A 16,533-nucleotide genomic window follows, 5' to 3' on the forward strand; every position below is an offset into this window, starting at 1 on the left:
CATTCTTTTTTATCCAAATTAATGCATCCATAGAATCACTCCAATAATAAATAGGCAAGCTTTCTAGTCTCAAATCTTCCTTAACACGATGTGCTAGTCTAGCACCAATCGTACAAGCTAAGAGCTCTAGTCGTGGTATGGAAATCGGCTTGATAGGTGCCACTCTGGATCAAGCTGAGATGAGCTGACATGTAACGGAATTTTCATTACAGCTTCGCATAAATATGCATGTGGCATATTTACTCGAGTCACGAAACACGTTAATAAGAGATAATAATAATAAGATAAATCGGAATAAGATAAATATCATTAATAAGATAAATCGGAAATTCTTTCGGAGTCAGCAAAAATTCTTCTGGGTATAGCTATTTTTTCCAAATTGTGCAATTTATTTTTCCAACTTTCAAATTTGTCAGAAATGCTTTTAGGTAAATTGTTATCCCATGAAATCTACTGTTTCCAGCATTCTTGAAGCATTAGCTTAGGAATCAGAGTAGCAGGAGCTGTAAAACCAATCGAATCAAAAATCCTGTGTACTATTGACAATATATTCCTTTTGTTGACAGGCTGTTTCACAGAACTATCTTTAAAGTCACAGGACAAAGTGTCATTTGATAAATTCCATTTCAACCCCAGAACTGATACGGTTTTATCGGAGTCTTTATTGCAAGGATTTCCTTTTAAAGTTTCATTGCTAGGTTCATTGTAACACCATCCCCTTAAATCAAATTTAGCAGTCGACATAATTTCCTTCGACACATTAATGAAAGTGTTTAGTCCTTCAATAGTATCAATGCTGGCCACACAATTGTCGACGTACATTGATTCACTTAATTTCTTAGCTAACTCTTGATCATGTTCAGGAACATTCTCGAGATGATAATTCAGTGTGGCGGCGAGAAAAAAAAGGACTGCCATTAACGCCAAACACAACGCGCTTATGTCGATATATTTTAAATTTTTCGGAATCTCCTTCTTCCCACCAGAGAAATCTAAGAAAGTCTCTATCTCGAAGACAGACACCTATTTGCAAAAAGGCCTTACATATATCTGAGATAACCCCGTATTTACCTAGGCGAAATCTGTTTAAAATACTCGGTATTAATTCCAAATAATTTCGGCCCTTTTCTAAACAGTCATTTAAGGACACACCATTCCTTTCCTTCGCTGAGGCATCGAACACAGGTCTAATCTTTGTGGTTGAACTTTGCTTAATTACAGCCCTATGTGGTAGTTAATGACAATTTTTGGTTTTCTTATCTTCAACAGATTCTATAATACCTTTTTCAGCCCATTTGCTAAAAATATTTTCATACTCTTTCAGACAGTTTTTTGACTGAAGATTTTTGATGCAGGATTTTAACCTTTTCTCTGCTAATAATCTGTTGTCAGGTAAAACCTCATGCCCTTCTAACCAAGGAAGAGAGACCTGATATCTACCCTCACTATCTCTCTTTAATGACTGACAAAATTATGTTTTAGCGATTTCATTAATTTCCTTTCTTGTGTGGGTTGTAGCAGAGTCAAGTCACCGTAAATCCGAAATTTTAGCATCATTAACGAGTTTTAGCATTATTTTAGCATCATTAGCATCATTACGAGTCAAGACACCGTAAATCCGAAATTTTAGCATCATTAACATGAAGTGACAATACAGTTTTCGTACTGTCAGAGAACTCACGCTTTTCATTTTTCCCCATCATTGTCCATCCTAATCTAGTGTGTACGCATGATAACCCACATTTTAGTTGTCTAACTTTCCCTGTTAGAAGCTTTCCTGCCACATCTGCACCTAAAAGAACATGAATTTTTAAAGGTGAATTTTCATACATCAAATCAAAGATTTATTCTGCATGTCAGTTAAATTCCATGTTTTCGCAGTTCAATAAGATATGTATCTCTACGAATTTGAGGAATGTCAGTACATATTTTATCCTGATCCAAAACCTGAAAATTACAGTGATAATCACCTTTAAGACTACTCAATCTAATTAAATATTTACTATGAGTTTCTTTCTTTTCAATTCCTCCGAACAAACCATGGATTAATTCTTCTTTACCACTTGTTTTATAATTCATTATACTAACTGCATACTTCGAAATGTAGGATCGCTGGGAACCACTATCTATTAAAATTCTCACATATTTTTCGATCCCATCCCCACGAAGTTTTAATATTAAAGTTTGCAAATTTACTAACTGCATGCAAGATTTATTTGTCAGAACACAGTCTTTTTTATTATTTTCATCCCCAATAATGTCTGTAGAATTATTTCCGTGAGAGTTGCACATTATTGACAAATGAGCTTTACCGCATATGGAACATTTAACTTTGGTTTTGCATAAGCGGGAAATATGGTTCCGTTTCAAACATTTAAAACAGAATCCGTGATTCAGCAATTTTTGCTTTTTTTCATCTAAGGTTAAACGACTCGCATTCCGACATTCATAACTTTCATGATCTGAATCGCAAAATATGCAGTTTGAATGTTTATAATTTTGATTCTCATTTGTAGACAGCTGCGAGGCAGACGATACATCTGGTACCCGTTTATCATGCCAAGTTGACAGCTTGCTTTCGCGTTTTGTTTGTCGGGGGAGGGGGTTGTATGAGGAGAAATTGACGGTGCTTCTTTCGATTGCAAAGCTTTTCCCGTGCAATTAATTGCTGAGAAAGAAATTCCACTAGGTGATTCAAATCGTAATTTTATTTTCGAAGTGTTTTATTATATTCCAAAACCAAATCTGCAGGCAATGTTTTAAGCAAAATAGGTGCTCCATATGTTTCTGAGGTCATATTTAATGATTCAAGACATCGAATATGTTTCTGTATGTAATTGAATAACTTTTAATTCTGTTTTTGTATGTAATTGGAAATTTTGAATGTCATTAGAATCCTTTAGAGGTCTTATTTTCAGTAATTTATCTATATGGGCGTTTAGTAGTACATCTTTATTTCCAAATCTTTCTGTGAGGAGTTTAACTGAAGTTTCGTAATTTTCTTCGGTTAAATCGAAACCGTCAATGGTGTTATAAACATTACCTCCCAAAAGGGATTTCAAATAATTAAATTTGCTTATAGCGTCAAGCGTTTTATTTTGGTGTATGGCTAATGAAAAAGTGTTCCAAAATGTCAGCCATTCGCAGCTCTCGCCATAAAACTTCGGAATCGTAAGTTTAGGAAGCTTCACATTATGATTTTCGCTTTTAATGTTTTCTATAATACTTAACTGTTCAGTGCTTCTTAACACACTAAATTTTTGTTGTTCTATATTAATTTCTTTCAATTTTTTGTTAGCTTTGTATTTAAATGTAGTTATTCTTTCACGATATTCGTCAACACCGTTTAATTCCTGGTCTAGATCCTTTATGTCTATTAATTTTTCTATATCGGCATCTATTTGCTTTAACTCGATCGATTTTTCATTTAAGAGTTCTAAGGAAATTTCTAGTTCCTCTGCATTCACTTCTGTTTTTGATAATTCAGTTTCGATTCAGCCAATTAATTTTGTAACGGCAGCCCTTATGTGGCCGCGTTTCCTTTTCAATGTATCGATGAATTCTGTCATTGTTTAGTATTCAATAATTCAACAAGTATCAACAATTTGCTTTCATTCGCGGTACGGGATGCCAAAAAATGTGTAATCATAATAATTTCTTAGAAAATAAAAGGTAAAAAGGCTTACCTTTTAGTCGATCTTCTTTCTAATCCAAAGGCGTATCGGGAGTGTTTATTTCATTCATCGATGCACTACTCACAGAAAGAGAGAGGCTTCTAAGATAATAATAAGATATTTGATTTACAATCACATCACTAAACTAAAATATATATATAACGCAGAAGAGTAGGATTACATGTTTCACTCAAACGTCCATCACGAGTTTTCAAAGTTCAGTTAAAAAAAGTTCTGTTTTAGGTTTTGCTGCGCGCATGCGCAAATCACGTGGTTGTCGGTGAGAGTTTCAACAAGCTATTTTTACAGCAGTAGTTTGCCGTTGCAAAAGGAAAAAAAAAAAATCAATTTTTTACCAATTCCTTATTTGAGTGGGAATATGATTTTCTTTTACTTTGTGTATATTTTGTATTTAATAAATATTGCCACTGAATTATTGCAGCTTCCAACACATAATTTGATTTTGGGTTTGAAATTAGCTTGTCCAATTTTTGTAACTACTATTTGTGAACTTATATGTATGGTTCACTCACTTGAAAAGTTAATGATTATATAATACCTCAGTACATTTTAGCTAATGTTTCCATTTTTGGACACATTTTTCAGCTGTACTATATTTAAACATTTTGTGGGTGTTTTATTAATGCTATTCTTTCTTTCTATATATACATGTAAGATATGCCAACTCTTTAAGTTTTATCGGGAGACTTTTTTTGTTGCATCTCCAAGCCTCCTGCTAGACCACAAAATCTCCCAATTTTAAACTTTTATTAAGAAAAGTTTTTCCCCCCACGAATAAATGAACTTCATTGAATTAATGAAACTTAAAAGTGTGAAAATTTGATTCTGCCACCTGTAGTGAATTTCAGCATGCTTTTTCATAATAATTTTTTTTTATCTGATTTATCACTGTAGACATGGTATGTATAAAACTTTTGGTATGTATGTGTTATTGCAACTGTCTTCTTAGAAGTCACCAAATTTTCCGAATATTGCAAACTCTAGGAATCATGTGCATAGCTATTCTTCAGGCAACCCTGTTTATAACAGTTCTGGCAACCCTGCTCATAACAATCTTTCAGTCAAGAAATGTCTCCAATTTTGTATGTATTCTTAATGTATTTCAAAATCCAATAGCTTTTGTGGGATTTGTCAGCAGTGGAAGAAACTGCAGTAAAATTTCTGCAGAAATACAGAATTTTGATACAAAACCTCTAAAGGGAACAGTGAGGAGACACATTTTGGTAGGTAGCCAGTATTGCTGAGGTTTGCGCAATGCCGAGCCTCTGGAATTCTGACAGACAGACAGACAAAGTAGACAGATGTCTTGTTTTGCACCCGCTAAGTCTTTCTGCACCGATGGGCGAAAAATCAAGCATAGGTGCGAGGAAAGGTATAAAGAAAGAGGGGCAATTTCGTATTTGAGGAGAGTAAAAAGGAACTTCGTACATCTTGTACGAGTTCAAAAGGCCAGGAAGAAAAGATGGGACAAAATAAAATTTTAAATAAATGGCCCAAAAATAATAGAGGGAAAAAGAAAAAAAAAAAAAAAAAAAAAAAAAAAAAAAGGGCCTATAGAAAGAAAACGAAAAGAAGTAGAAAATATCCTAAAATACGATTGTGTCCATGAGTGTAGTTAAAAGGAGAAGAAACTGTCTTCATTTACAATAAATAGTGTCTCACAGGTGTGTTTGTGTAGTGAGTGTGTTTGGTAATGGTGAATAGATGTGTTACTGGGGAAAAAACAAATATTGACGGTGTTAAAATGCTTCGTATCAAGGTATTTAGCATGGAATATAAAGTAATATGTACGCTTGCATCCTGAGATATCAACAAAGGTCGTCAAACAAAAGTATATATTAATTTAACCAAAGTAACTTATGCTACTTTCATTCTCAACATTTTCATACATTTTTCAAAAAGCAGCAGCAGACTAACAACATAGAACCATATACAATACAAGACCACAACCGCATACAACCAAAAAAAAAAAAATAAATAAAAAAATAAAATAAAAAATATATATATATATATTTATGTGTGTAAATAACTGAGTATATGTATTAAAAACACAAATTAAACAGTATTTATTAATTTAACTATCATAATTTATTACAAGATTAATTATTTTACTATCATAATTTATTACTAGTTAAATAATGTTAATATAACACAATGAGGCACACTGTTATTTATATAAGCTCATAGTTCTAAAAATTTATTTAAGGCGGTGAAGAATAAACCATCCCTTACATATGGACATTTAACAGGTAGCAAAGAACAGTATGAGAAAAATCGGTGAGGTATAATATTATTTAAAGGCGAAACTATATTCAAGCGATCTAGAAAGAAAAGAGAATCCAGAAGATCCGAGAGGGAAATAGCGCGATGCCCAAATTATCCCTCTCATCCCCAAATTTTCCCTCTCCCGAGATTCCTTAAGGGCTTTGTAAGTGACTAGCGTCTACGGAGAGAAGGCAACTTTTGGGATCGTGATCTGATCCTCCCGTGCGCATCTCAATTTGCGCATATGCTGCCGTGCACTTCGTGAAATTTTGTTTATTTACGTGAAGTACTTTGTGGTTTTGAAATTTGCGTCATGTGTTGAGAATGGATGAAATTGTATTACATCTGTATTTGATCTACAGTGAAATACAGTTATATTAATAAATCGGTGTTTGTTAAAAAAATTAATTTATGCTTGGAGATAAAAAAATAAAATTTTTGCTAATGAAAGTTATTAAGTAGTGCACTTTTCATTAAAAAAGTTTATTTCTTTTTATACATTAAACATTAAATTAATTATATACATTAAATAATAATGAAATATTACCTATGATTGTTGTTAATTAAGCATGCCTATCTTCTGTAAATTATTGCTAAAACATGTGCAAATAATGAGGAAATATACGTTATGCTAGTTTATTTCTTAGCAGGTAATCACAGGACCATGATAGAGAGTGTCTATTATTTGTTCCTGAAATTTCTTTATTGCTTATACTAAGCTTATGCGTTAAAGTGTATTAAAAAGCTTATTTACGACACATATGAGCACATTCTGTTGCATCAGCTATGTGATAAGTTGGTGTTACAACTGGCATTTCAACTGTGAATTAAATTATTGACATTTCATCATCTGTACAAGAGCAATGAAGTGCACTGTTTTTCCATATATCCTGACTGTACTGTATTTTAATTATATCATTAAGTCGTGCATGTGAGACAAATGCATTAAATTGTTATTACAATAGTGTGAAAACAAGAAAATTAAAGTCAATTTCTTTGAAAAAACTGTTACTATTTGGAAAAAATAAATACTTTAGACATTCATATTCATCATGTTATTCTCAATATATTTACAATGTCAAGCTAATAATACCTAAGTATTATTTGTGATAATTTATCATTTTAAAAGAGGTATATTATATGTCAAGGACAAGGTTGACAAAGAAAGTATAAGAATTCTTTCTGTAACTAAACATGATTCACTACTCAGTACTAAAATAAAGAGGTTTATCAATCCATGAATAACATGTTTTTATGTACATCATCTTACTGGATGGTTGCTGCCAATGAATCGACTGTCTGTGTAACAGCTGGAGAACAAGGTGCTCAGAATTATCATTGATGCTCTGTGTTTTGTCTTAAAAAACACACATCAACCTGGATTTTAAAATGAAATTAATAGACATGAAGCTTAAATAGAAGTATCTAATTTTAAAATAACTGTAAGAGCCATAGCTTCAGTTTACTTAATAATTCAGATATTTGTGATTTTATCATTGAGGAGCTTTTCAATGGCTAAGGATTATGTAACATAACAGTATAGTAGTAGACTACAGTTAGTAAATTTGCAACATTTTTATTGCTAGTTCATAGTTGAGATATTAGTAAAGACCATTTCAGGTTGAATGTTAGCTATAACATTCTACCTGAACTGCCTACAGTACTTCGATCTTGCATGTATTTTCACTTACTGTCTCCAGAGGCAGTATTTTTTGTTTTTACATCCAGAGCTCTTTGATAGTGTTTTTTCCACACATGACAGTTCAACACAAATCGAAAACGGGGGACACTTCTACATAAAAGAAACATTCAATTGTTGGATGGATAATAGTACTTTGTACAGTTTGGTGGCATTTATGTAAAAATTATGTGTTGGTTATTTTTCAATAACTTGCAACAGTGATTTTGATTATAAATTTGTTTTAGGAAATTCTAAGCTACTGGATAACAAAAATATAGATTTTAGCAAAATGTTCATGTTATGCGTAAAGAATGAGAAATACCTTAAGATATATAAAATTATTAAAAATGATATATAATTATAAAGATATATAATTATAAAATGATAAGATATATAATTATAAAATGTCAAAATTTCGGAAAAATATAACACTCTTTAAACCTCAGTTTCCTTACATCTAAATAGTATTAAGTGTGAAAATTTGTATAATTTATATATTTTTAATTACTTGTATAATGTATGCATTTGTGAATTCAGATCAATTAGTTGTTTTAACTGTTTTAAAAAATGAAGCAATATTATGCAGAGTAAGCAAATCAAGATTGTGATCCGATGACAATGAGATTAATGTTTAAATGTGAAATGGAAAGTTGTTATTTATTATATTATCAGAGAATTATTAAACTGGGCATAATCGCCAAGGAAGGTATTGAATGCTACGCGAAAATATGTTTACTAAAAAATTTGAATTTCATAATGAATGTATCCAAACACATGTTTTGAGTCAAAAGTTTGAAACTTGATGGCTGAGTGTAAATATAAAATTATGGATGTTTAAATACTTTGTAATTAGGCACGTAGGTCAGGTTAATCTTTTTAAATAAGGTAAGGAATGCAAGAGCTATATGCCTAAAGGAAAATATGCCTTCATGGAGGAATTTCAAGGCAAAACTGAAGTTTGAGTGCATATTAAAAAATAATACATCTAATTTTCATTCAATTTATACATATTTCATATGTAAAAAATTCTGATATATGCTACATTACTGTTAATTACTTTACTTGAAAAATATAGTAAATACACAGAAATTTAAGATTTGCACATTTCGAAAAATATTAAATATATGAGTATACATTATCCTTGTAAAAAGCATAAAATACATAAATATTTATTAAATTATTATAAATGTATTTGGAAATGAAGGATTTATTCTTTCATAAACTCCTGTTAACTTCAGTGATTCCGGATTAGGGGTTTTTCCAGATTATAGATCATAAATTTAAATCTGGTAAGATGGCATGCAGAAATTATACAATTAAAAATATGAAACCATAATTTCTGTGTTGACGCATGCGCAGAAAGTTTGTAGTTTTGAGGTCTGGATTATAGATCATTCCGGATTATGGACGTCCAGATTAAAGACTTTTGACTGTAAGTATCAAAAGAATTCTTTCCTTACATTTTGTAATAAATCAGTTACAAGTTTTAAACAATATTAAAAATAGACTTTTTTAATCCATTTCAAAAATACTCATAGAAAGTTAAGTACATGGAAATCAGTAGCAATATTTAACGTATTTTACCATGGAAATAACAGCTGCTCTAATTTGAAATTAACCGAACTGAGCATTAATTATAAAGTAACTCTGATTTTTAAAGGATGCCTCAGAAGCTAAAAAATCATTCTGCATTTGAGAAGGTATTTCAGGAAGAAGCTCTGTAAAAAAGAAAGAAATAATGCATAATTTTGATTTTAGTATTATAATAAACTTTGATCTTAATTTTTGTAATCATTAACCAAATAAAATCAAATTAACTTAAAATTTCTTTGTAATGTAATTAACAAGAACTTGTGAAAATATTTCATTCAAATTAAACTTTTCTGGGAAAGTATAGCATTTAATTCCGCTCAGAATAAAACATTGTTTTAAAATATTTTCTTTTTACATACTTATGACTTTGAAGTATTACGGAAAAAGAAAATATATATATTTATATGCATATTTACGATGTAATTACAAAATGTTTACCGCCGATTATGTTAAAACCTATTGATCTTAATGGATAGTCACTGAATAGTTTGGTTTCCACGAGAGGTGCACTACTGCTTCAGGGCAGTACACGAGGAAAACCAGTTAAGACCTCTCCTCTTATTTCTACCTCCATTATTTAAATTGAGGATTTTGGATCTTTAGAGAGTGTTTCTGGCATCTGTGTTGGATGGTCAGATTCTTCCAGCTCTAGTATAATTAAAAGTATCAGCTTTGTGTTCTCATGCCACCGATACTTTAATCTGATGTGCCAGTAAATTAGTGGCTAGCTTAATAATTAACTATGTAGTCTTAGACTACTGATCAACATTTTTCATTTATTTGATTGTTCGCATTTATTTGCATCGCCACTAGCCGTGGTTATGCTCTAAGTTCAGGCCATGCTCTGTTTTGTTAAAAGTTCAGTTTAAATAAAAAGGTTGTTTTAAAATCTTTCATAAAGCTTTGTCATAATATCTCAAGTGATGATTATATTAGGGTTATAAGACTAAAATTCCATTATTAGACCAAGAATAAACTTATAACTTAATGGAAGTTTAAGATATTCATAATGACTAAATATGTAAGTTTTTTAAAAAGTTAATAGAGACAGAGCTTAAATTGCACCGGAGCCTGGCTCCAGTACTTCTTAGTTTTTGGAATAAATCATAAATATAGCCGGAGCCCTAAATAAGAAGGCTCCGGCACTTCTTTTATGCAACTGAACAAAAATTTGATCTCAAACATTTAATTTTTTGCAGTAAAACTGTATTACGAATCGCTTATTAAATTTTAATTTATCTCTTTACATTTTACTTAATTTTAATTACTTTAATAATTTAGCTTTTTTAATAATAATTTATTTAATTAAATAACAATTATTAATTAAAAATAATTGATAATTATTAATATTAATTAAATAATAATGAATTAATTTGGTATTAATTAACTATTTAATTTTTAAATTATTAATGATTGTAACAGTCATTTTATTTATTTATTTACTTTTCTTCCCCTTTGCTGACAGTTTAGCATAGGGTTCTGGCACTAAGTTTAGAAATTAAGTCCTGAATAAGGATATTTATTAATTATAGGAACTTGATAAGTAACCTTCACCAGCAATTTAATAGCCAGTTGATTGTGTTGTTGCCAAAGTAATTTTGTCATGATTTGAACATGGTTATCTTCCACTGTCGGGGCCGTTCCTAGCACGGTGCAGCTGTAAAATTATGCAACAGCTGAACACTCGCGATACCACGACTAAATATTTTTAATTCATTGTACTTGTCACATGTAAATACTTTTTATACAATTTGTCACATATAAGTACTTAGTGAGTATGAAATAAAAATTCAACTAATCATTAAGAATTTTTTTTTTTAAATTTGGGCACTATATTCTTAGGAAAGTACACAGGCAGCCAATGGCCTAGGGACGGCCCTGTCCACTGGTGTAAATCTGTGGTGTTAGTCCAGCTGACAAGTATTTCATATTTCTGATGTATAACTCTCAAGCTACGTTCTGCACTAGAATTGCGTAAAAGTAAGAATGAAACAGGGATAACACATATGTCATTCATTTGCTGCACAAAGTATAACTCAAGATATTTGAAGTTAAAGCTCAGTTATATTCACTGCATTGCAACATGTCGAGAGAAAGGCAATTTTTATCCTTACCGTCCTACACCAGGGATGGCCAACACACGGCTTTTACTTTTTATGCAGCAACTACTGAAAAGTATATCATTTTTAATAAAATTCCCAGCAAGTCTGTAAATTACTTCCAGAGAACAGGCTCTAAACAATAATGATATTGCTAATATGAGCTCTAAACAATCATGCATACTGCTTTATTTCAAGCCTTTCACATTAACTATTACAGACTTTGATTTAATATTGAAGCAAATAGACATAGAAGATATGCAAATTCTAGTGATCTGTTTGCTCTAATGCGTACCAATGATGGTGATATGTTACTTAGGGTTATCATGTTTTAGGTTTGAAAATGCTAGACTGTAGGAATCTGCAGGAAACGGGAAAATGAACACTTGCCCCCTTCTCCAGAATTGAGTAAAAAATATATTTTTGCATCAATATAATATTGTATATTTCATAATCTGCTATAAAATCTTCAAAATGTGTGCGTGTGATTATGGCAAAGCCTCGAGGGCTATCTGCCTAAGAGGAGGGATGCCTTCGTGGAGGACTTTCTATGGAAAACTGGCTCCTATACACATTACACATGGGGAAAACCACGAAAACGCCCATGCAGCCAGCCCGTTCACGGGATTCGAACTTCAGACCGAACTACTAGTGTTCAGCGACTTTATCGCTCGCTCGGCCACTGGTGGGCCCAAAAATCTTCAAATTAAGTAGTTAAATAACAATGTGTTGATTTGATTGTTGGAACTGGAATATGGCAAAGATCATGTGGGGGAAACCTTCATGGAAGACTTTTTAATCAAAACTAGTTTGTTGGTTTGGTTTATTTTATTATGGCAAAGCACTTGATGGTCATCTGCCTAAGGGGAGGGATGCCTTTGTGGAGGACATTCTAAGGGAAACTGGCTCGTATACACATTACACATGGGGAAAAACATGGAAATGCCCATGCAGACAGCCCGTTTGAGGGACTTGAACCTCGGACCAAACTACCAGCGTTCAGTGACTTTACCGTTCGGCCGCTGGTGAGCCAAAACTAGCTTGTATTCATATTCATAAATACTTCGGGTGTTAACTGACATACTTTATCTTTCAGATGTGCAAAGAAAACAGACAAAACTTCCTGCTCAGTTCTGTTTGTAATAATAAATGCACAGGGAAAGCCGTGAAGCAAAGCATCAAGTAAAAGCAGTGTGGTTAATTCAATTCTGTAACCGTTCAACCTATGTGTACCATTTATACATATATAGTCTGATCCCAACTTCTGAAGAAAGTGCCTCTAGGAGTCATTCATTTTCATTAATGTGAAATCATCATTTTAAAATTCAGGATAACTTTCTAAAATTCTATTTTAAGGCTTATAAAATAAAATAGAGTTGTTATCCTCACTAGTAATTTCATTAACCCCAGGCATTTCATTAACATTTATACAATCATTTTTATGCCTTACAGCATTTGATTGTGGATTATAAGAATTTTCGGTACACTTCTGTTACTGGGACCAGATTCAGAAATGTATACATTCATATGTACACATATATATGCATACATGAACACATTCATCCAGCCATACATGCATACATTTCTGATTCTGGTTCTGATAACGGAAGAGTACCGAATTTTCAATATTCCATAAATCATTCTTTCTCAAAAGATGCAGTATCATATACAGAATCTTGAATTTTATCTAAAATTTCATCAAAAGATACTTTTCCAGCAATTTAAGTTACATAAATTAACATTAGAATGGTATAACTGCCATTCTAATTTTGTAAGAGACAGATGCCCTATACCCTTTCTATGACTTACAATGGGTTTTTCTATATAAGCAGTACATTTTCCATTATTAAACTGGCTTACTGGGCAATAAGAATTAATTTTGTTACTCCCTTGTATTTTTAAATGTCCCATGCCTTGCACTTTAGATATAAAATAATGTCCTGAATGATGGCATATAAAATAAATATCTTTTACATGTAATGGGTCATGTTTCTTTGTAAATTAAAAAAAATTTAGATTATGTTTCCATTTCAAAATTCTCCTTTCACAACATGAAATCATTAAACACAGAGAAATCTCTCTCTTCTTTTTCAATGACTATTTCATGTTCCATTTGCAAATGTAATGAAAAGTTTTCCTTTGGAAAACCTTCATTACATAATGTGCATTTATATAATTTTTTAATGATGAACACTCAAGGGCAGTAAATGCACTATCTGATTGTGAAAATAATAAATTTTTATTATTGTTGAACTGACGACTATATAAACTGCATTTAAATTGGAAAACTTTATTTTTACTTGCTTTGAGTAATGTTGTTTGTTGTGATATATGCAATTTCATGCAGTGACATTTTAGATTGTTACTTGAGAAACATTTTTTTGGAATCAGGGCAGCTAAAAGTTTTTTGACGTTATACTGGATTTTGAAGCAAAAGTATATGAAATCGAATTACCATTGACGACTTTATAAAATGCATGATCTGAATTGGAATTAAATATTTCAGCAGTAGAAATATGCTTTTTATTGGAATGTATGTTCTTCAAATGATGCTATAAATTGCTGGCATTTGAAAAACACTTTTTGCAAATAGAACAGTTGTAAGATTTTGAAATTACAGTTTTCTGAAAGATGTTACCAATCGTAATCAAAGCGGAAATGTGAATTTCAGATCTATTGTCTTGAATGATCATTGATATCACCACCCAGCTCATTTAAATTGGTGCTATATATTCTAATATTCTGAAGCAGAATCCTCACAATATTCCTAAGTATTTGTCCGTGAGAAGGGTCTTTTATTGAGAGATTCTTCAGTTCATTATAAATATGTGAAAGCAAAATTCACATACTAACGAAGCATAAAACGCACGAAGTCAAATGCAAAATGTAAACAGACACATTTTTGACGTATCTGGTAACGTCACATGATGCGCAAACTGAGATGCGCGTAAGACGGGAGGATCAGATTCATGATCCCAAAAGTTGCCTTCTCTCCGTAGACGCTTGTTTGTAAGTGTTGACAGAGGTGAACTGATAACGCTGGCGTCTGTTTCGAGTTGATACACAAAGGAAGCCACAAGCAATGGCAATTTCAAGTATTTTTTAATGCTTTAAACTGATGAAAAATTAAGATTTATTGATTTAAAGGCACTTATTTATAGAAATTTGATTTAGTTTAGATGAAAGAAAAGTACTTATCTTAAAATTCCAGTCTTTTGAAGTATATCCTTACATTGTCCGCTGTTTTATTCTCGTCAACATCGGAGCCGAAATTCATTGGAATCATATAGGTTTTGTAGAGGAAAAATAAAAAATTTTTCAAAGAAATTTAATTGATAATCACCAAGAGGAAAGGAAAAATTTTCACTTTTTTACGGAGCGCAGCGATCGTGCTGCCGCTTGCCTCGGTGATCACACAGCCCTCCCGCCTCTGGAATTCTCTGATTTTTTTAAAGTGAAAACAGAGCACTGTGTACTTGGAAGAAGAATGCTAAAAAATTACGGAAAGATCTGGAGATGAATGTAATGTGTTTTTTAATGCATCACATAATCCTCATTTAATAATTAAAATTTGCATTTTAAATTGCTAAAATATGCTTACGTGCTCATTTGTTGATAATGCTTGCCAACTTAAAATAAATATTCATAGTTTGGAAATCTTTTTAAAAACAGGTGCAAAAACTACAATCTTGCACTCATCAAGTAACTTATCTTTTTACTTACAAAAAAAATCATTAAATTGCACCAGGTAAGTGTAAGTATCGAACCTTTTATGAAAATTCAGCCTATGTTTAATTAGGTAGTATTTATATTTCATTTTGTTTTACTTCAGTGAATAGTACAGTACTGTGTTTATCTACACAACTGTATGTATATTATTTAATATAATATTTGTCACATTTGAAAGTACTGCAGTAAATTAAACTCTTCCTTCTCTACTCAAGATTTTTTTTAGTATAAAAGTGTAAGAAAATTACAAAATTAAATTAGAGCAAAAGGACATAAAATTTAGAATATCTAATTTAAAGTTTAGAAGATCTAATTAAATATTAAATTTTAAAAAACATTCTCTATTCGTAAAAAGCAAATTTAAAGTTAATTAAATTTTAAATGAGCTTGAATTACAAATAAATGATTAATTATTGCTATGTTATAATAATCTACAATATCATTAAATTCTGAGAGCATATGTAAATCAAGTGCAAGTATCAAAATCTATGAATATATAATAAATGTATAATATATAATTCCAATAATTTTTTTTTAATCCTAAAAATTTATAAAAATGCATAAGTGAATAATTGTTGAGCAGGCAGGAGACAGACTTATCAAGGCGAAGTTGCCTCCAAACCTAACTCTTCAGTTATTCAATTCATGTTTCGTCATTCATGTAGGCAAGGGTAAAAGAAAAATTCAAAACCAAAAATTGTGAATTACTAAAAAGAAATTTAAACAAGTGGAATTTAGAGAAATTAGCAAGTAAAGACTAGGATAACTAAAGTCAATTAAGAGTAGAAAACCAAAGTAATTTAGAAACTCTTGCGTAAAAAAAACTTCCCTGGCACAAATTATGCAAATAAATCAAAAAGAAACTAGATGCTATTTATAAAAAAATACATAAATAATACTAAAAAGGCAAGTAAAAAGTAAATTTTAATTTAACTTACCAACTAATATTAATATGTTTTACATCAGAATCATTATAAATAGTTGAATAACCATTATAAAGGGTCTTCAAGGCCAGTTTGAAGTTCGTTTGAAAAGGTGCTACCATACAATGCGGAAAACTTCCAGAAACACCCAATTTCGGGTCTGAAAAACCTCCTGAATTTTCATGTTCAGGGTTGAAAGCTATGACATGTTATATATTTTTAACCATTATCAGCAGTGTGATACAACTAAAGATTAATCAAAATTTAATTCTTCTTCAAGATCTAGAATTCTGTTTTAAACATACTCGTATTGCTTTACTTACAGATTTTGTATGCTTTATAATTAGTTAAAGAATTAAGTGGTTAAATTAAAAATAAAATTTTACTGGAATTAAAAATAAAAACTTGGTAAAGATATCTCAATTTGCTTAAATTTTATATTAAACTATAAATTTCAAGAAAGATGACATTGTTTCATCTTCTTGAAGGCGCAGAAAAATTCTGAAGAATTTGTTACTTCAAAAATAGGAACCTATGTGGGTTGCCTT

The 16,533-nt window shown here is 31.2% G+C and overlaps 1 long non-coding RNA gene and 1 pseudogene across 2 annotated transcripts in view; one reads left to right on the top strand and one right to left on the bottom strand.

Moving 5' to 3' along the window:
- Positions 1 to 4,412, bottom strand: part of LOC146995283 (uncharacterized) — a 122,457-nt gene extending 118,045 nt beyond the window's left edge. Inside the window, exon 1 of the long non-coding RNA XR_015042921.1 lies at positions 3,687 to 4,412. This is a non-coding gene — a long non-coding RNA (uncharacterized LOC146995283). The remainder of the gene's footprint in view (positions 1 to 3,686) is intronic.
- Positions 1 to 16,533, top strand: part of LOC146995282 (cullin-5-like) — a 267,165-nt pseudogene that overhangs the window by 127,503 nt on the left and 123,129 nt on the right. The gene's annotated exons all lie outside the window — the stretch shown is intronic.

This window comes from Stegodyphus dumicola, chromosome 9, assembly GCF_044657685.1.
Source record: "Stegodyphus dumicola isolate Sdum_Otavi_A_Nest chromosome 9, ASM4465768v1".
NCBI classification, from domain to species: domain Eukaryota; kingdom Metazoa; phylum Arthropoda; class Arachnida; order Araneae; family Eresidae; genus Stegodyphus; species Stegodyphus dumicola.